This window comes from Rhynchophorus ferrugineus, unplaced genomic scaffold (assembly GCF_030347505.1).
Source record: "Rhynchophorus ferrugineus isolate W39M unplaced genomic scaffold, kcgeb_rfMv2 rfM7, whole genome shotgun sequence".
NCBI classification, from domain to species: domain Eukaryota; kingdom Metazoa; phylum Arthropoda; class Insecta; order Coleoptera; family Curculionidae; genus Rhynchophorus; species Rhynchophorus ferrugineus.
This window is the reverse complement of record NW_027472586.1, coordinates 8,539,678-8,561,436: the sequence shown is the minus strand read 5'-3', so window position 1 is coordinate 8,561,436 and position 21,759 is coordinate 8,539,678. Positions and strand designations below refer to the sequence as shown.

General features: G+C 31.8%; 1 protein-coding gene across 3 annotated transcripts in view; it reads right to left on the bottom strand.

Annotated features, from left to right (window-relative positions):
- cpx (synaptic transmission protein complexin) overlaps positions 1 to 18,990 on the bottom strand; it is a 443,610-nt gene extending 424,620 nt beyond the window's left edge. Inside the window, exon 1 of one of the 3 annotated variants that reach the window (XM_076409239.1) lies at positions 18,931 to 18,990. The gene's annotated coding sequence lies outside the window, so the exon portion shown is untranslated. Of the gene's footprint in view, positions 1 to 12,982; positions 13,112 to 18,930 lie in introns of those variants that run through there. The other 2 variants (XM_076409236.1, XM_076409241.1) reach the window with 2 other exon arrangements.
- Between the last annotated feature and the right edge of the window lie 2,769 nt (positions 18,991 to 21,759).

Below are 21,759 nucleotides of genomic sequence, written 5' to 3'. Positions count from 1 at the left end.
AATCAGTTAGTTAAATTGGACACTCTTAAAACAGCATTATTAAAAGTCTAATGAAGTTACGAGAAATTATAGTTTTTACATTATTAAACAACCCAGTATAATCATACTCTTAAAATGAACCAGCAGAGGCTTGCAGCATCTTGTCATGATGGTCTTCATCAGATTCTGACTGTTACGTGAGATATTAGAGTTAAAAGTAGTGGATTTTAATGTAAATCATAAGGAACAATAATAACAGCCAAATAAACTCGGAAAAAATTCATAAACACTACGTCAAACGCATAAAACAATCTAAGGATTGGTGAATAACTAGTGACAAAACATTTGAATAGATATATAGTGTATCCAAAGAACTTGTACTCCCAAACGTTCTAAACAGGAAACAAAATTGCAATAATTTTCACAAAATTGTAACAGCTGCAATAGAATTATTTCTTGTAAACACAACACAATAGAACGCTCAAAACTGTACTTTGGACGTAAATTACTTGTATTGTTTGATTTGAAAAGTTCTTACATCGAAGCTAATTTAAAAATGCTAGGCAAATATTAGGCATCCAAAATATTAGGCATGTTAGTTGTAACATAATCAGTTAGTTAAATTGGACACTCTTAAAACAGCATTATTAAAAGTCTAATGAAGTTACGAGAAATTATAGCTTTTACATTATTAAACAACCCAGTATAATCATACTCTTAAAATGAACCAGCAGAGGCTTGCAGCATCTTGTCATGATGGTCTTCATCAGATTCTGACTGTTACGTGAGATATTAGAGTTAAAAGTAGTGGATTTTAATGTAAATCATAAGAAAACAATAATAACAGCCAAATAAACTCGGAAAAAATTCATAAACACTACGTCAAACGCATAAAACAATCTAAGGATTGGTGAATAACTAGTGACAAAACATTTGAATAGATATATAGTGTATCCAAAGCCTATATATATATGTATATATATATATATATATATATATATATATATATATATATATATATATATATATATATATGGCTGCAATACAATTCTAAACAGGAAACAAAATTGTAATAATTTTCACAAAATTGTAACAACTGCAATAGAATTATTTCTTGCAAACACAACACAATAGAATGCTCAAAATTGTACTTTGAACGTAAATTACTTGTATTGTTTAATTTGAAAAGTTCTGACATCGAAGCTAATTTAAAAATGCTAGGCAAATATTAGGCATCCAAAATATTAGGCATGTTAGTTGTAACATAATCAGTTAGTTAAATTGGACACTCTTAAAACAGCATTATTAAAAGTCTAATGAAGTTACGAGAAATTATAGTTTTTACATTATTAAACAACCCAGTATAATCATACTCTTAAAATGAACCAGCAGAGGCTTGCAGCATCTTGTCATGATGGTCTTCATCAGATTCTGACTGTTACGTGAGATATTAGAGTTAAAAGTAGTGGATTTTAATGTAAATCATAAGGAACAATAATAACAGCCAAATAAACTCGGAAAAAATTCATAAACACTACGTCAAACGCATAAAACAATCTAAGGATTGGTGAATAACTAGTGACAAAACATTTGAATAGATATATAGTGTATCCAAAGAACTTGTACTCCCAAACGTTCTAAACAGGAAACAAAATTGCAATAATTTTCACAAAATTGTAACAGCTGCAATAGAATTATTTCTTGTAAACACAACACAATAGAACGCTCAAAACTGTACTTTGGACGTAAATTACTTGTATTGTTTGATTTGAAAAGTTCTTACATCGAAGCTAATTTAAAAATGCTAGGCAAATATTAGGCATCCAAAATATTAGGCATGTTAGTTGTAACATAATCAGTTAGTTAAATTGGACACTCTTAAAACAGCATTATTAAAAGTCTAATGAAGTTACGAGAAATTATAGCTTTTACATTATTAAACAACCCAGTATAATCATACTCTTAAAATGAACCAGCAGAGGCTTGCAGCATCTTGTCATGATGGTCTTCATCAGATTCTGACTGTTACGTGAGATATTAGAGTTAAAAGTAGTGGATTTTAATGTAAATCATAAGAAAACAATAATAACAGCCAAATAAACTCGGAAAAAATTCATAAACACTACGTCAAACGCATAAAACAATCTAAGGATTGGTGAATAACTAGTGACAAAACATTTGAATAGATATATAGTGTATCCAAAGCCTATATATATATGTATATATATATATATATATATATATATATATATATATATATATATATATATATATATATATGGCTGCAATACAATTCTAAACAGGAAACAAAATTGTAATAATTTTCACAAAATTGTAACAACTGCAATAGAATTATTTCTTGCAAACACAACACAATAGAATGCTCAAAATTGTACTTTGAACGTAAATTACTTGTATTGTTTAATTTGAAAAGTTCTGACATCGAAGCTAATTTAAAAATGCTAGGCAAATATTAGGCATCCAAAATATTAGGCATGTTAGTTGTAACATAATCAGTTAGTTAAATTGGACACTCTTAAAACAGCATTATTAACAGTCTAATGAAGTTACGAGAAATTATAGTTTTTACATTATTAAACAACCCAGTATAATCATACTCTTAAAATGAACCAGCAGAGGCTTGCAGCATCTTGTCATGATGGTCTTCATCAGATTCTGACTGTTACGTGAGATATTAGAGTTAAAAGTAGTGGATTTTAATGTAAATCATAAGGAACAATAATAACAGCCAAATAAACTCGGAAAAAATTCATAAACACTACGTCAAACGCATAAAACAATCTAAGGATTGGTGAATAACTAGTGACAAAACATTTGAATAGATATATAGTGTATCCAAAGAACTTGTACTCCCAAACGTTCTAAACAGGAAACAAAATTGCAATAATTTTCACAAAATTGTAACAGCTGCAATAGAATTATTTCTTGTAAACACAACACAATAGAACGCTCAAAACTGTACTTTGGACGTAAATTACTTGTATTGTTTGATTTGAAAAGTTCTTACATCGAAGCTAATTTAAAAATGCTAGGCAAATATTAGGCATCCAAAATATTAGGCATGTTAGTTGTAACATAATCAGTTAGTTAAATTGGACACTCTTAAAACAGCATTATTAAAAGTCTAATGAAGTTACGAGAAATTATAGCTTTTACATTATTAAACAACCCAGTATAATCATACTCTTAAAATGAACCAGCAGAGGCTTGCAGCATCTTGTCATGATGGTCTTCATCAGATTCTGACTGTTACGTGAGATATTAGAGTTAAAAGTAGTGGATTTTAATGTAAATCATAAGAAAACAATAATAACAGCCAAATAAACTCGGAAAAAATTCATAAACACTACGTCAAACGCATAAAACAATCTAAGGATTGGTGAATAACTAGTGACAAAACATTTGAATAGATATATAGTGTATCCAAAGCCTATATATATATGTATATATATATATATATATATATATATATATATATATATATATATATATATATATATATATGGCTGCAATACAATTCTAAACAGGAAACAAAATTGTAATAATTTTCACAAAATTGTAACAACTGCAATAGAATTATTTCTTGCAAACACAACACAATAGAATGCTCAAAATTGTACTTTGAACGTAAATTACTTGTATTGTTTAATTTGAAAAGTTCTGACATCGAAGCTAATTTAAAAATGCTAGGCAAATATTAGGCATCCAAAATATTAGGCATGTTAGTTGTAACATAATCAGTTAGTTAAATTGGACACTCTTAAAACAGCATTATTAAAAGTCTAATGAAGTTACGAGAAATTATAGTTTTTACATTATTAAACAACCCAGTATAATCATACTCTTAAAATGAACCAGCAGAGGCTTGCAGCATCTTGTCATGATGGTCTTCATCAGATTCTGACTGTTACGTGAGATATTAGAGTTAAAAGTAGTGGATTTTAATGTAAATCATAAGGAACAATAATAACAGCCAAATAAACTCGGAAAAAATTCATAAACACTACGTCAAACGCATAAAACAATCTAAGGATTGGTGAATAACTAGTGACAAAACATTTGAATAGATATATAGTGTATCCAAAGAACTTGTACTCCCAAACGTTCTAAACAGGAAACAAAATTGCAATAATTTTCACAAAATTGTAACAGCTGCAATAGAATTATTTCTTGTAAACACAACACAATAGAACGCTCAAAACTGTACTTTGGACGTAAATTACTTGTATTGTTTGATTTGAAAAGTTCTTACATCGAAGCTAATTTAAAAATGCTAGGCAAATATTAGGCATCCAAAATATTAGGCATGTTAGTTGTAACATAATCAGTTAGTTAAATTGGACACTCTTAAAACAGCATTATTAAAAGTCTAATGAAGTTACGAGAAATTATAGTTTTTACATTATTAAACAACCCAGTATAATCATACTCTTAAAATGAACCAGCAGAGGCTTGCAGCATCTTGTCATGATGGTCTTCATCAGATTCTGGCTGTTACGTGAGATATTAGAGTTAAAAGTAGTGGATTTTAATGTAAATCATAAGGAACAATAATAACAGCCAAATAAACTCGGAAAAAAGTCATAAACACTACGTCAAACGCATAAAACAATCTAAGGATTGGTGAATAACTAGTGACAAAACATTTGAATAGATATATAGTGTATCCAAAGAACTTGTACCCCCAAACGTTCTAAACAGGAAACAAAATTGCAATAATTTTCACAAAATTGTAACAGCTGCAATAGAATTATTTCTTGTAAACACAACACAATAGAATGCTCAAAACTGTACTTTGGACGTAAATTACTTGTATTGTTTCATTTGAAAAGTTCTGACATCGAAGCTAATTTAAAAATGCCATCGAACACTTCTGGAAACTTATAGCGATGCCGCTCCTTCATATTACATTTGTTGATTTTATTTTTATATATTCAAAGTTACCGTTTTGTTATTAACAACAAATATCGACCTGGATGACCTAAAAGTTGGAAGACAATAAATATTTTAGAAACGCTCTCAAACACTTTCAGAAATGTGTAACAATACGGCGCCGTCACATCAATAGTTAAGTTTTATTGAACTATTTAAAAGTTTTGATTTTGACAATGAATCAAACAAGACTTCTTGGACGAAAGCTCAGTTCCAACTCTCGAATAACCTCCACAAAGCTTAACAGTTCCTGAATCAACTGCTTCCAGGCGTTTAGGTACGCTGGGAAAGATGGAAAAGACAGATAAAACGACTATCACACGACGCTGTGACTGACGATGAAATATAGCTTTATTATGACATGCACAACCTCAAAAAGTAATGGGTTAGTCCAGAAGTGAAACTGGAGGAAACAGGGTGTGTCCTATTAACCTAACTCTGAATGAGACATATTTATGTTTTCATGTTACCATTCGATTTTACAAATTAATTTGTGAAGACTTTACGAAGATAGAAAAGCAGACGAACAGAATATAACAGTTTCTCAAATCCTTCAATTCCAGTAAAGATAATTAACATAGAAGAAGATATTTCATACGTTTCAAGTGGTGTGAAACATACACTACTACAGTTCAAGTTTAATGTACCAGAAATCGCAAGACGACTTTCAATTGGTGTTTGTTCAGATTATTATGTAAATTATCGTAGTAAAGAAAAATCAAAGCTAGGGGCTTTAATTATTTTTCTTTAAAACCGTATATTTTGGTTGGTGGCTACTTTTTCTACTTCAATTTTCCCATACAATTTTTATTACAATGAACAATATTGTCCAAAAATCAAATTTGTTATAAAATCACAGCTATTTTTAACCAAGATGAGGATTTTTCTGAAGAAGATGCGGAAAAATATCACTACTGTTGGAAATATGGGTTAATTTTTAACCGGAAGTAGTATTATCAAAAAATCTACATAATATCACCCAGCATCTGCTCTATTCGCCCTATTTAGCTCCATTGGTCTTTCTAGTCATCCCTAAATACAAAAAACCCTCCTCAAATATATTGGTATGAGTTGGCTGAAACCGAAGATATCGATTTTAGTAACTGTTTCGTATACTGGACATCAGTGTATTGTATCCAACGAATTATTTTAATAGAGACGATATACAAAAATGTAAAATTATTGAATAAAATTTGTTATTATAAACCTGGATTCTAACTATTCCCGATTTTATGTTATCCTTGATCCAGCTGTCCATTTTCCCGAATATTTATTATATTAAACCGCCAAAAACAATATGCAAAATGGTTTAATACCCAAATATAGCGACGGTCTTTACCGAATACAACTGGATTAAATCATACAGACACAAACTCGGTTTGGTCAAAGCTTCGTTTGTCCTTTGTTTCGAACAATGTTTACCGCTAATAATTGTGTTGTCAGTAACTTTTACAATGGTCTACGAAACAAATTTATTCCGTCAAGTATTAAAAGCTTCAGATTATACCTACGCCTCCATTAATATGTCTGAGGACTTCGTTGTAACTCACTAATTGGTGTGGTGGACAGATATATTTGATTGTTAAAATTTTTTAAAAGTAAATTACAAATAGCATTATTAAATAATATAAAATTGTTATACAAGAATTTACCTGCCATATATTTGTATTCTAAACATTAGTTATAGTAAAACATATTTTTTTGGTAAAATTACCTTTTACCCTCCAACTTTTCGATACCATTTTTGTATTACGATTTGTCCTTTACTTCAAAATAGGCTTCAGTTTCGTCGATCGCCTCTTCATTCGACGAAAATTTCTTCCCAGAGAGCTTTCTTTTGAGATATTAGAATAGAAAATAGTCGCTAAGGTTCAGATCTGGAAAATACGGTGGATGAGAAAGCAATTTAAAACCCAATTCATGGATTCTTGACACGGTGCATTGTCTTGGTGGCCTTTTTCTTCAAATGCGGCCGTGTTTGGGCGATTTGGCGTTCTTTAAATGGTCCGATAACGCTATGTAATAGTCGTTGTTGATGGTCCTTCCTTTTCCAAGGTAGTCAATGAAAATCACCTTGCCAGCCGAGTATGGAAATAGTCAAGAATTTGCTGGAAATTTTGGACCTTTGTAGCAAATATATATACTTCCTATATAAACAAGTTTATTTATATACAAAGGACTTCGGTTTAGTTTTTTCGTCAAAGCCTCTCTATCGAGTAGGTATAATTTTTTCAACATGGCTGACAAAATAAACTTATGAACTTATAAGCAAACCTAAAGAATTTTATTTTGTTAATTGTTTTTTTTTTGTTTAAAATGTTTAAATCTGAACATTTTTATATGGTAGATAAAAGGAACAAGTTTCAAGGTTGTGGCCAGCTTATTGACAAAATGTTACATGGAGCAAAATAAGCAAAATGAAGGGAGAATGAAATATTTAGAATGGATCTTTTACTTTATACAAATATTTACTTGAAATGTAGACATACTTAAATAAAATATTTTTTTTTACTTAAGTTGTATTTTTATTTTCACAAGTACTATTGTTATTATATTTTAACTTTCACCGTTTCTCATTTTGGCACTATTGCGCACTCTGGCGCGAAAAAAGCTAAACTTTCTCAAAACTAATGCATAGCAGCGTAAATGATGTAACTTGCCCGAAATCTTGCAGAAGTCACTGACAGAAGCTTTTTGTCCGATAGGAGTATTAAAAGCAACGACGTAAACGCATAGACAGGGGCAGCCCGCTGGGCTCCAGACTTGGACCCACGCTGTGGCTTTTGTTTACGAACTGCTGAAAAAAGTGAAACAATCGACAGATAGCAGCTGGCATGGAACAACTCAAGCGATGTCAGAACCTGATCAATAACTTGGCAGAGGCAATAAGCAGGAAAGCCGACACTGAGGCAAATAGATCAGACACGTGAAGAGTCGGCAGAGGCATAAACAATGAACGCGACCAAGTAGATTTTGGGTATGTGAACCTTACTTGATAATTATTGTTGACATAAATAAACAGACATTTTGCTATAACCAATTGTCAATGACCATTATTCGGTAAATAAGGAGGGTAAAAAGAAACAAACAAATTGACTGACACTGAGGGACTGAAAACTGACTGACAGTACCACAGGAAAAAATAAGCTACTAACTTTTAAAACTGCCCTCGAATTTCTTCTGATTGAAAGATAGGGAAGGAAACGAATCATTTCTAGTGACGTTCTGGGTGATATGGCATCAGAAACGGCCAAAACTTTGCGCGAAATCATCCAACTGTTCGTTATCGTTTAATGTGGCACACAAGAAAATTATTCACCTCACCAGATCTCACAATATACCCTCTCGCAAGACGCGTATCGGTCTTTGACTAAGCTTAATTAACGTCTACTTTGCTTTTGTCATGTAAACACAGCGGTTATATTTCAATATTAATCTATTTTCAGCATAATACGTACCGGGGAACAGGACAGATGGGCAAAATTAAATTTTAATCGGCAAAAGAGCTTAAATCTGGATTATTATGTTTAAGTATATAAAGAGCAAGAAAATACAATATTTGCTCTTCATCGCATAAGACATAAGTTCCAGACGGGTTGTGGTTTGTTACGAATTAATAACATTTTTGGGTGTTTTTTGGAGTCTTTGATACATCAATCTGAAACCGAAATAATTTTTACTCTGCTCAAAAGACGAAAATATTTCCAACCCTAACAGTTTTAAGTTGTATAAGGTCTTTAATGAAACAAGTTATGTGTAAGATATTAATAAAATAAGTATTAAGTAGGTTTTTTGTATTTCTTCTTTACCTATGGCACCATCCTTTGCTCAGGTAGATTTAGGTTAGAATTAGGTTGTGTTAATAAACTAAAAAGAGATGGTTTTCGAAGAAATAAAGTATTTCGTCAAATGTATATTCAACTATTGTAACAAAAACTAGTGTTTTGAAGAAATTATACGGAAAAATAGTAAAAAAATGGCTACAAAAGACTCTATCTCTTTTTTGCATCCCAAGTTGGAAAGAGAAAAAATAAAATGTTATATTGACCAAACTTTTATAGACAATTATCGCCTATCTATCAATATTTCCTTCTACATTTTTTTTTAAATAAATAGTGTATACTTTTTACTGGTCGGACAGATATAATATATGATGTATGTATTTTCTACAAAGTCTTTTAAAGGATTAAATTTTATTAATACATAATATATTAAATTTTTATTAATTACTAATTTTTTATCTTGTATTAAATTTATAAATAATCCGCCATCAATTGCAAATATTTAAAGTCACAATTTGACAAAAATTGATTGTGAAATATATAATGTTGTAGGAAAGTAACAAGATTTGTTAATATAACTTAAATAGTCTATTATAATTTTTTCACTCAGTCCAGGTTCGTTACTCTAAGTATGAAAATCTTGATAATAATTGATTAAGCTTCTAAATAATTAAGGAAATAATTAATTTAGAATTTTCATATTATTCACAAGTTTTATAAAGTCTATTGAATGTTATGAAAGAAGAGCATAAAGAATGATCAATCAAAGTAATGTATGGAAAACGCCATGATATCTCAGGCTGTAGAGCTTTGAAATAATAGAGCTTTTTAGAAACTGAAGCTGGAATCGCTTGATCAGTTCCTATGCTTATTATGATGATCTACATTACGATCATCATTATTTAATTCTGATTGCCAAAAAAAGCTGTTGGACTATTTACAATAGCTTTCTATGTATTTTGCTACGCTATAAATGAAAATAATATGGAAAAAATTCATTTCACGTTTGAGAGGTCGAAATAAAAGATCTAACAAAGCCATCTCCTTGATTTACTTCATTATAACTAATAAGTACTAAAATAGCATAGCGAGTACTCTAATTTACTTCCAAATCAAGCTGAAATCGTCAGCTATGGGCAATCGAAGCAAAGTGAAATAAGTAGCATCAGTTTATAAATCGCTGGTACTAATAATGCAAACAAAAGAGCTCCAAAGGCAGTTTCACTAAGGAGCTATCAAGGATATTATTCAATATAAAAGTCGTATATAACTAACAATTTATCTGAAAAAACTTCAGAGTTAAAATAAAAAATCTTTAAACTACTTTTTATCCTATAATATATTACAATTTTTGGCTCACCAATTTAAGCAAACCTAAAATGTAATTTTTTTGTTACATAGCGTTAAAGTAGTGTCGAAGAACTCGTTATTATTCACTAATAATAAAAAAAAAGAGAAATATCAATCTGTAATCAGGGATTTTCATCATTTTCCCAAGACGGCAGTTCTTCGTATGTGCAATAATAAAGTCGTATGCTGCTCTCGCGCATATACCTTTATCGCAAGCACTGTAAAGGTATCGAACTCGAAAATTGGCCATTACGGACTACAATACCATTCGACGAACGCTCTCGAGTGAAAAGTTATTTCTGTTGGACAAATATGGTAAAGACGAAATGATTTGCTTGAACTTGATTTGATTTTATTTATTTTTGGTTGATGGTGGATAGAATCCTGGTTTGTCCCGATTTATCAACAAAAAAATATTGAAAACAATGCAACAACACTATTGCAACATATTTTCAGTCTATTTTCCCTTATTGATAATTGATTTAGGTGCTTTTAAACAGGTTAAACAGTAATATTCAGTCCATATCACTTTGTCATTCACACAAAAGTTTGTGATAACTAATACTGATTTAAATTTTCTAGTTTGCAATATAGATTGGCCATATAGAATTGTAGAGTTCTTAATGTAGACGGATTTTTAGTTTGTTGTGTCAATTCAAATTTCCATTTAAATTTGTCAAAATCATAATGAGTGCTTTTGACTCTAATTCTGAGGCACCAATCTTAGCGGGGAAATCATCTTTAGTAACGAGGTATGTTTTTAGAACAATGTCTGTATTAACAAGCATAGTTTCCACATATGGAATGACGTCTACCCATCATAAGTTAAGGCATCTACAAAAGGTTACTGTTTGGTGATAATTTCTGACTTGTCTAATAATTCGTTCGTTTCTTTTTTCAAAAACGATGTTAGTAAGATCACCACCAACAACATCGAATGCTACCGAACAATGAGAGCAGATTTCTTTTGATTATAATTGAACAGACGAGATGTAGTTTCACCATGATTAAGACTATATTTCAATAAATAACAATATAAATAACAATCATATCTGTCAATGTATTGAACGTATTAGTTTGAATTAGTCATTACTGCATCAACTAATCATTTTTGTATATTTTGAAACATTCGTAATAATTTTTAACAATGATTTTGCCTCTACTTTCTTTTCGTAACTTTTTAGTGTTATTCTGTTTAGTTAAGAAATTTGGGGAATTCATCACACCCCATTTTTTTAATAGACTCATCTTTAAAGAATAGTTTTATACAGCCATTATATATTTTTGGCTGCTTGATAGCCGCAGCAGTAAGGCGATATGATAGTCCCTCTACTGCTGTGATAGCCTCTAGCTCGCAGGGCTTGGATATCGTTTATGTTTGTGAATCCAATTGTCAATATCTCTAGACAACACTGTAAAATCACGCCAGTAAACAGGATGGTCAAGATCAGTTGTCTTCTGGGATAGTCTCCAAGTTACTTACTGACAGGTAGGGTCAATACAGAGGACCGTAGTTTGGATCCTACTTTAAACAGTCGATCCAAACCAGACAGTTATGTAAAAAGGAGATTTTAAAATATTAGATATCGAAATATCAGATAAATCTACTCACAGAATGTTGAATTCTCGATAAAATAGAGTTGAAAATAAAAATAAAACAAGCAAACACATAGATGTTAATAAAATATATTTAAAATTAGTTTGTATGTTTGATTTTATGTTCTATACTAATATATAATTATGTGATCTTAAGTATTAGATTAAATTAATTATTAGAAAAAATAACAGATTAAAGATCATAGAATATATGTGTAATAAGATTGAATGTGTGATTTTATGTTCTATGATTGTATGTTATATTTTAATACACCATTGTATTGTCTTAAATATTAAACGAGTTGTTTTCATTATATTGGCGATGTTTGATGCTATGCTCTATATTAGTTATGATGTACTTATATTTAAGTTTATATAAATTATATAGCCGGAAATAATAGAGAGCAACTGTAGCATCACCCGTGAAAGGTTGAACAACCAACAGGACTACATTACACTTATCAAGCAATAGTTTGAGGACTAAACGATGTAAGAAATATCGAGCTCTTGGTCCTAGTTATGTAACTCTAAGCTCTTTGTGAGCTGACAACAAAGGGAGACCGTGGTTTAGAGCCCATGTTAGGAAGCATATCCTGTCCCGATAGATTAAAAAAATATTTCTGTTTCTGACTAATTGTACTAAATATATTGACGTCAAGTAACTAAATTATAAACTTCCTGTACATCTAATCACATACTGTTGAATTCTGGATAGAGTATAGTTGTATATATAAAAAAACAATGATTAAATAACAGATTAAAGATCATAGAATATATTTGTAATAAGATTGTATGTGAGATTTTATGTTCTATGATTTTATGTTATATTTTAATACACCATTGTATTGTCTTAAATATTAAACGAGTTGTTTTCATTATATTGGCGATGTTTGATGCTATGCTCTATATTAGTTATGATGTACTTAAATTTGAGGTTATATTAATTGCTTAGAATTATGGTTGATAAGCATATTCCGATAATTTTAATAGCAACATAAATCATATAGCCGGAAATAATAGAAAGCTATTGTAACACTACTTCTAAAATATGGAACATCCATCACGACTACCTTAACTTTATAAATTAATAGTTAAGTTAGTACAACTAAACGGCGTAAGAAATAAGGAGCTATTGATTATACTTATGTAACTGTACGAATCGTAAATATGTATGTTTAATTGCGGAAATTGGAACGATGTTGGTTGTCCGGTATTTCAATCAATTTTAGGTTATACGAGTTTAGTTGGATGGATATATTTCTTGTAAATGGAGGAGAATCGACGGGAAACGATCGAAATAAGTCAAATTCTACGGCACTTACCTGATACGGCGCGTAAAACTCACACGGTGGCCCGTTCAGCTCGGGGGCAGAAAAAATCCAACCGCCCCTACGGAAACACGCTGGCCAACTTATCGTCGAACGTGGATACGAGCCGCGGATAGCTGGATGCGCGGAAGGGCAAGTCGCGGGACCCCCATCGACGCGAGGACCCGCGGGCGGGGAGTAGGTGGCGCCATCTAGCCGTCGACGTCGGCGTCGTCGAAATGATTGTAGGTCGCCTATCGATCCGGGGAGCCGCGCTCCTCCGACTCCGACAAATGATCCATAAATTATGCGGTCTTTTCGGCACCAGGCGACGGTGGTGCCGTCTAGGCGGCGTGTCGGACGATTCCGGTTACGCGGGGGGATAGTTTGTGTCAATAGGTCACGAGGAGTTGTATCTAGTAACAACGGATGGGGGGAAAAGTTTCTTTTTATTACCCTTGGCGACACAACAATCTGCCTTATAGGCAATTCGTATATCTTATGATAATTATCATGTACATGACATGTAGGAGATCACTTCAGGAACCCTGTACACATGTCTTCTATCGTTTGTATGTAACAGGTTAATTGAAAAGTCCCCGGAATGCCATAGTAAAACATATTTTTTTGGCAAAATTAGTTTTTTTATTCACCATAATTCATTTCAAGGGTGATACACTGATTATAGTGACCCTCCAACTTTTCGATACCATTTTTGTAGTACGATTTGTCCTTTGCTTCAAAATAGGCCTCAGTTTCGGCGATCACCTCTTTATTCAACAAAAATTTCTTCCCAGCGAGCATTCATTTGATACACAGATAATAGCCTCTGAGCGATTTCGTCTTTCAAACGGTCCAATAACGCTATGTAATAGTCGCTGTTGATGGTCCTTCCTTTTTCAAGGTAGTCAATGAAAATTATTCCATGCGCATCCCAAAATACAGACGCCATAACCTTTCCAGCCGACTGTTGCGATTTCCCACACTTTAGGAGCCGGACTTCGGAGTGAAATGGTGAAATCATATTTCATCCATTGTCACATATCGACGCAAAAACTCGGGTTTGTTACGCTTGATCATCTTCAAACCCAGCTCCGAGCCATCAACTCGTCGTTATTTTTGGTCAAAAGTGAGCACCCACTTTGCACAGAGCTTTCGCATACCCAAATATTCGTGAATGATATGATGTACACGTTCAGTTGATATCTTTAGAGTGTCTGCTATTTCATTCAATTTCAATTTACGGTCGCTAAAAATCATTTTGTGGATTTTTTTAATGTTTTCGTCGGTAACAATCTCTTTTGGGCGTCCGCTGCCTTCACCGTCTTCGGTGCTCATTTCAGCACCTCTAAACTTAGCATACCAAACCTTGATGGTTGGTTTTCCTGGGGCAGTGCCCGGAAATTCGGCATCAAGCCAAGTCTTTGCTTCAATATTATTTCTCCCTTCAAAAAGCAATATTTTGTCAACACGTGATCATCTCAATAAGAAAAGTTGCTTTACTCAAAATGCTATAATTCACAAACTAATGATCCGACAGGTGTCAAATTTATACATGCATCTTTTGAGGGTTAGGGCTAACTACAAGCATATGGATTTAATTCTGGTAGTGCCATCTATGTGTGAGGCCAGGGACTTTTCAACTGACCTGTTATTGTGGCTTTTTAATAAACTTATGTTATATGTTAAAGTACTTCGGAAATATACGTATTATTATTATTGGTAATGTTATTTTTATTTCATTGTTTTAGTTACATTAGTATATTGTTATTTCAGAGTCAAAATCAAACCAAACTTAAATACTATGATATACGTTGCTAATATACATTTTGACGATATGCACTAGCTGTTTTATTGGAAGGGATATACAAAATATGCGTTAATACAATTACGTATTTGAAACACTGTCCAACCCTGATTACTAGAAATATGCCACTTTAGAAACATCTCTTAGGAGAAACCGAAGAGAACTTTTCCACCAAACCAGTACATAACGAGCGAGAGAAAAACCATTTTGACGAAGGTCAAGTACGTTCCCGGGAGGGCGAGATCTCCCGGATTTTGAGGGGTAGGGAAAAAACTACTTCCGGAACGGGCGACGAGGCCGTTCACAAATGAAATATAAAAGCCACCGAAACTAGGGCCCGTGCCATTGTCTCCGATCCTCTTCTAGATTTATCCGCCGGCCCATTTATCCATTGTCATTTTTTGCACCCCCGCCCTAATAGGGTCTTTGTCTGACAAATGACCCATAAATTATTCCACACATCGTCCCGCGGTCGACGTCCCCCCGTTTCGGCCAGATTTTTAGCCTGGAAATTTTACTGATGCCCCTTTCTAGCCTTCAAAGTCTCTTATCCAGTATTCCAGCAGTTGGCTTGTTCCTGAATAATGAACAAATACCTCACGCACTACAGAAACAAGGCAAATGCTCTAATTTGTCTATCCAAAATGACAGTGAAGTCCCGCTACAATTTTGATTGCGCGCTATCTTGTTTCTGTGACGTTTAGGTCAGTTTCGCTTTAACCACTGTGTTGCGTGAACGTCCAAATTTTATTGTGGATAAATATACGCTACAAGAACGAGCGGAAATAGTGACAATATTTATTGAAAATGTATCCTAATCGTCCAGTGCCTCACAAAACCACAATATATCGTTTACATGCGAATTTTCGACAGTACAGTACCACAGCAGACAGGCCTCGTTCTAGAAGACAACGGACGTCTCATAACGCTGAAAATGTGACTCTGGTGCGCAATAATGTTGCAAAGTCTTCGGAAACATCCATTCGGAGACTTGGTTCCCAGTTACACATTTCTGCACGCAGTTTAAGGCGAATTTTGTAGTCTAATAATTGCTACCGAGAGATCCTGACCATCGAGTTGAGTACAGTAATGCAATCCTAAGGCTTTCTTGTGCCTGAAATGGAAGAGTAAGGGCTAGAGGACATGTGGTTTCAGCAAGATGGGGCCACAGTACACACAGCTCATTCGACAATTCAATTATTGAATGACGTTTTTTCACGAAGACTAATTTTGCGAAGTAGCGATTTAGCATGCCCAGTCAGATCTCCGGATTTAACAGTACCAGATTTTTTCTTATGGGGTTTTTTAAAATTAAAAATTTGGTTGAATAAGCCCCAAACGATTCAACATCTTAAAGACAATATTCGTCACGAAATTGAAGAAATTCAGCCTCCGATGTTGCAAAATGTCATGAAAAAGAGCCGAAACTTGCATAGCGAATTGCGGTCACTATTTAGCCGATATAATAATTCAATCATAAAAAAAAGAACTTAAAAACGAAATAAACATCTTATGAAAACCAAACTTACTTATCTTTTCTTTGAGCAAAGTTATAAGCAATCGAAATGGTAGCGAGACTTTTGCCCCACGTTGTGTATGAAACGTATAAAAACAATGAGTTTTTTTCAAGTTTTTTCATTGTTAACATAATTTAATACAATTATGTCAGAGGAAACTCTTAGTTTGGAAAATATAGATCAAAATTTCAGACATCTGTCCTTTCATACACTGTTAGGTAATATATGATTTAAATAGTGTTAAGATATCGCACGCAGAGTTCTTCTGTAAATCCCAGAAATTGTTTTAAAAGAATACAATTTTTAAAAACATATAATAAAATTAAGGAAACCTTATCATTTCAATTTGTGTATTTAGAGAGACATGGATATTTCAAAATAGGACCAATATATCCAGTGGTCACTCATGGCAAGATAATAAAAATATTGTTAAGACAACAAGTTAACGGAAAAAGGTAACTGTTGAAATAACAACTGATTAGATTTTATTAGTCATAAGGTTTTATTAGTCAGGAAACAGGAATGGTTAATAACACATTCAGTGTTGGATGAACTCTCAGATAAATTGAAGAAGAAATTCACATATTACGAAATCGGGAACAATGATAAAATGGTAATTAAGAGCTTATTTAATAACTTGAATTAAACTTTCTGAGGGTGGGATTATGATCCAATGCTGGCAATTTCCAAGGCAGGGTGATGAGAATGTTAACTGTATGATATGCAGGAAATATTGTTGTAGAACGTGAAACATTTATGTGCACAGATATTTCTGTAATTGTTCAGAATATACATGAGCTTTCGGGTAAAATATGTCAGGAGAAAAAGAATATTAAATGTTTTGCTGATATGGTAAATGCGTTAGGGACTGAATCTAGTTTTATGTATTCGCTTTTATACATTACAAGAAAGATAGTGACAGAACAAAGTCATAAAGAGAAAGGAGAAAATATAGTTATATCAAAATCAAAATATTATTACATTGACTTTACATGGAAACGATCTACGAAAGGAAACATGAACTAAATGTAAAAGGTAAATATGATCTCTAGTGAAAGCTCTCTAATAATTAATTTAATAAAATTATACCTCGAAATAATTATTAATTATTATCAGTCTTGCATTGTTTACTTAGCTGCTATAAAATTACATTTAAAAAATTACTATATTCCGAAGAACAAGTAATTGTTTGAATAACAATAATAGATATATCCGCCAATATGTCAAGAAAAGTTCAACAAATTATTTAAACATAATAGACGCACAATGCCAGGCCCAGAACAACAATTTTCCTTTAATGTCGCACGAACCTTGCTATACCTGTTTGTATATGTCCATAATAGCATTTAAAGTAAACCAGGAAAACATTAATTAAATCTACTTTGTAGGTAATTAATAAAAATAAATGCTTGTTTGTTAGTTGTTGTTTTAACAATTCTCAAAAATAGTTCATCATCAGATGCTGCTACTTATTAGCAAAGCTTAAGCTTTTTTTCCTCATTATTGTTTCAAATTATATAAATATCTTTCAGTGAAAATGCAAAGTATCAACGTAAACAATTGTTAAACAAAATAACCTAACTGTTAATGTTCTTGATTTTCTCATTTATTTATATAAAATAAGTGTTCTCCATTTAACATTATCGAGTATAGAGACGTTTCTACTGTTATAAACCTATTGATGCTACAGAAAGCCTTTGAGCACATATTCAAATTGTCGATCTTGAATTCATCGATTTAAAAGTGGTGATTGATGTCAATGGTGAACAACAACCTGAAAAGTTCGAATATAACAATCATTTCTAGAGTTATTGGATAAAAATCCATCTCAAAAAGAGAGAACCTCTAGAGAACGATAAATAAACTTTTTACAGTCGTTTACATGCTATAGGAAAGATCTAAAAGCTTCAAAACCTTAAATAACCCACATATTACCTTATAGTTCTTTACGCATCTCAAGAATTAATCGACAAATATTTAAGAAATATATAATTCAATAAAAAAATGTTCTAACAAATGTTATTCTTTAATACTTAACAGGTGATTCAACATGTTATTTCATTTGATAAAAATCACTAATTTGTGATCTATAATAAATGTTTTATACTATACAGCCACCCTGAACCTCCACACTCGGATGTTAAATAAGTTCGTCAAAGATATAATTAAAATTTTAACAATTTGAAAGTTTTTCATAATAAAGATATATACATTGACTGGATGATCTTAAAATTGAGTAGAACCAAAAGAGACTAAACGAATCGTCAGATTTAGTTCCCTGTGACTTCTAGTTTTCCTCGCAACTCAATAATAATTTTATCATAAATCGCATTTTCCATTAAAATTATACTAAAAATTGAAGTTACTTTTACATTTACAGTTCATATTAAACACAGTAGTATATCAGATTAGATTAATATGCAAGCTAACAATTATGGAGAATAAATGGGCCAATGAAAATAACGTAAAATTAAAAATTGACAATTCAAGCTACTGAATTCAAGTACGAGTAAAGTTTATATGTAAAATACGCAAAAGAAAATAAAAAATTTTAATTACTACATATACTATTAATTATTCTATATAAATCTTCATTTATTGTCGTTGATTTTAATATAAATATGAGGTATAGTTCTTACCTTGGACGTATTTTTAGCACATAAACAGGTCGGTACCCAAGTACGTGGGTACAACAATAGGTTGAACTGAAAAAAATTGGTCTAGATCTAATGAAACAACTATCTAATTACGAAAAGGTTAATATATGACATAGTATGAATTCGTACTGTAATTGTAGTAGCTATATTATACACTAGCCTACATAAGAAATATGTTTACAACAATTTCAAAGCCAAAGTAATCAAAAAATATTTAACAAAATCTTGAGAATGATTTCTCTCTTTTTTTTAACCGACTTCGAAGAAGGAGGAGGTTCTATGTTCGGCTGTATATATTTTTTTTAATGTATATTCGCCGATTTCTCCGTCAATTGTAGGTCGATCTTCAAAATTCTTTTTTTATTCGAAAGAGTGGTGGTCCAAGGAGGTCCCATTGGAACCAAGTCAGGATCTGTTGGGGGAAGGGGGGAAAATCGAGGGAAACACTCAAATTTCAAAGGCACGTATCAAGTTCTGGCATGTTTTTTATCTAAAATAATCAGATATTTGAATATAATATTATTTCTGAGCTGGTGTGACGGAAAATCGGAAGTTATTCAGTGCAAAAACCATTCAATTTGCCTTTTAAGTACTAACTATAGCAAAAAAAAATTGCAAAAATGAAAATTGTTTCTATGATGTAATGGTTAAAGCATTTAAATCCCAAGCTGAGGTCGTGGGTTCGATTCCATGTGGTGACAATAACTTTTTGTTGTTGTTTAGTTAGAACATTTTCTAATCCTCCAGACTAGGTAGCGGACCCTGGGGCCTGAAGTGCTCCTTATTTTCAATCATTGTTTCTGTATTCCTATATGCTGCTATTCCTAAAGGCTGCATCTTTACTTGGTCAACCCATTGTAACATTAAATAAAATAACTGCGTAATTTCATTAGAAAATATCCAACACTAAAAAGAGAAAAATAAAATATTTTTAACAAAAAAATTGAACCGAATTCAAAAAATCAATAAGGAACTAACTAGAAATTAAAAAATAATCAAACTTTGATTTTTAACACAATAAAAAAATTTAAAATAAAATATATACTTAATAATCGTTGTAATAACTAAATAAAAATAAACAAAAACCTTATTGAACCTATCTACTACATGTATTTTATATTCTACTATATACACACAATTTAGCTTAATACCTACCTAAACCTACTCATCTATTTACAATATTATTTTAACTACTACCAACTAACTACTTTGAAGTCGACGCCGAGACTATAAAATACAAAAATAAAATATAATATAATTTTGTGACATATACAATTAAAATTTCAACAAACAACTCTAAATTACTATAACTGTTTGGTTTAGCTAACGACTTCAAAGTAGTCAGTTGGTAGTAGTTAAAATAATATTGTAAGTAGGTAAGTAAGTTTAGGTAGGTATTTTTTTTCTTTTTTAATTGTATTCAAAACCCATATTTTCACGACCAAAACTGTCTCCAAGAATCCAACGGACGAAAATGATATTAGGAATATAAATAAACTCTTCACTTGTATTTTTACCACAGCGATATTTGATCAAAGTTAATTAATTTTGAGAACTTAATAAATGGTTATCAAAAACCAAACTTCTTAATAATAAAATTAATTAAATAAACTGATGCCATTCCCCATTTAAACTCCAAGATGCATTCGATCAAGTTTCACAAACAGATGGGGGGGAAACGTTGACGTTAGCTTGTCGGAAAGGGGTTGAAACTTAAGAAAATGACGAATGCTTTAAAATTTTAACAGAAAATGTTGTTGATGATGATTGATTGACACTATAATTACATTCGGTTGACTTCCTGCGATGTACAGTGATGAATATTCTCATGATGTTACAAATTGTGTGTAATATATTAGTTTTATTCATTAGTTGAGTTTCGTAACGGGAGTAAGCCTAATACCAGTGAGTGACTGATGCTAAAAGGTCACAAAGTAAACTACTAAAACCACCACAACTTAAACTTATTCTAGATTTTATATTCTGAAGAACTCCCTCTCTATTTAATAGACAGTTAATATGATTTCTGTTAATTCTGTTAGAGTAATGCATTTAAATGATCTATTGATTAGCCAACTCTCACTAACATTCTAAACCAAAAAAACCCTAAACGTTCACCAACATTCTTCATGTGAGTTAGAACCACACGAAGTCATTCGAATTTGGATAATTAACATCGTTTTCAAAATTACATTTCAAATTTCATGATATTTTTTGATTATTTTTTTAGGAAATAAACAGATGGGAATTTTTATGATAAAATTTTAGACCGATGGAACACGTGAAAACTGAATTAAAAAAAAAACAATTGAAATATGATTTAAGCTATGAAATCTTTATTCGCCGTTAGACAACTTTTTGGTAATCTTGTATAGCTGCTTGATAACGTTTTTATTACTCTTTGAAGGCATTCGTTAGATATAATTTTTAATGGTGTAACAAATAATTGGAGATGTTTTAGAAGAAGCCCAGATCAAACAAATCAGAAATTTATTATTTGTTCTGCATTTCAATTCGTACATGTCGGATCTTCATCAGTGCTCGTATTAGATGTGGGACCTAATATTAGGACATAGCAAATAAATAGAAGTTGCAATAGGTTTATTAAATAATGAATTCGTAGTTTGTGACAATGACTACGTTTATCTTAACTGGCGCCAAACGCAAGTCATAGTTTTCAAGAAATGTTTATTCAAGTTAAATTGTCTCATTGATTGATATCTATCTAGCGTTACAATATACATACCTTAATAAGTTCTATTGCAGATATGCGAGGAAATGAGTACGTTTACCATAATTATTTTAATGATC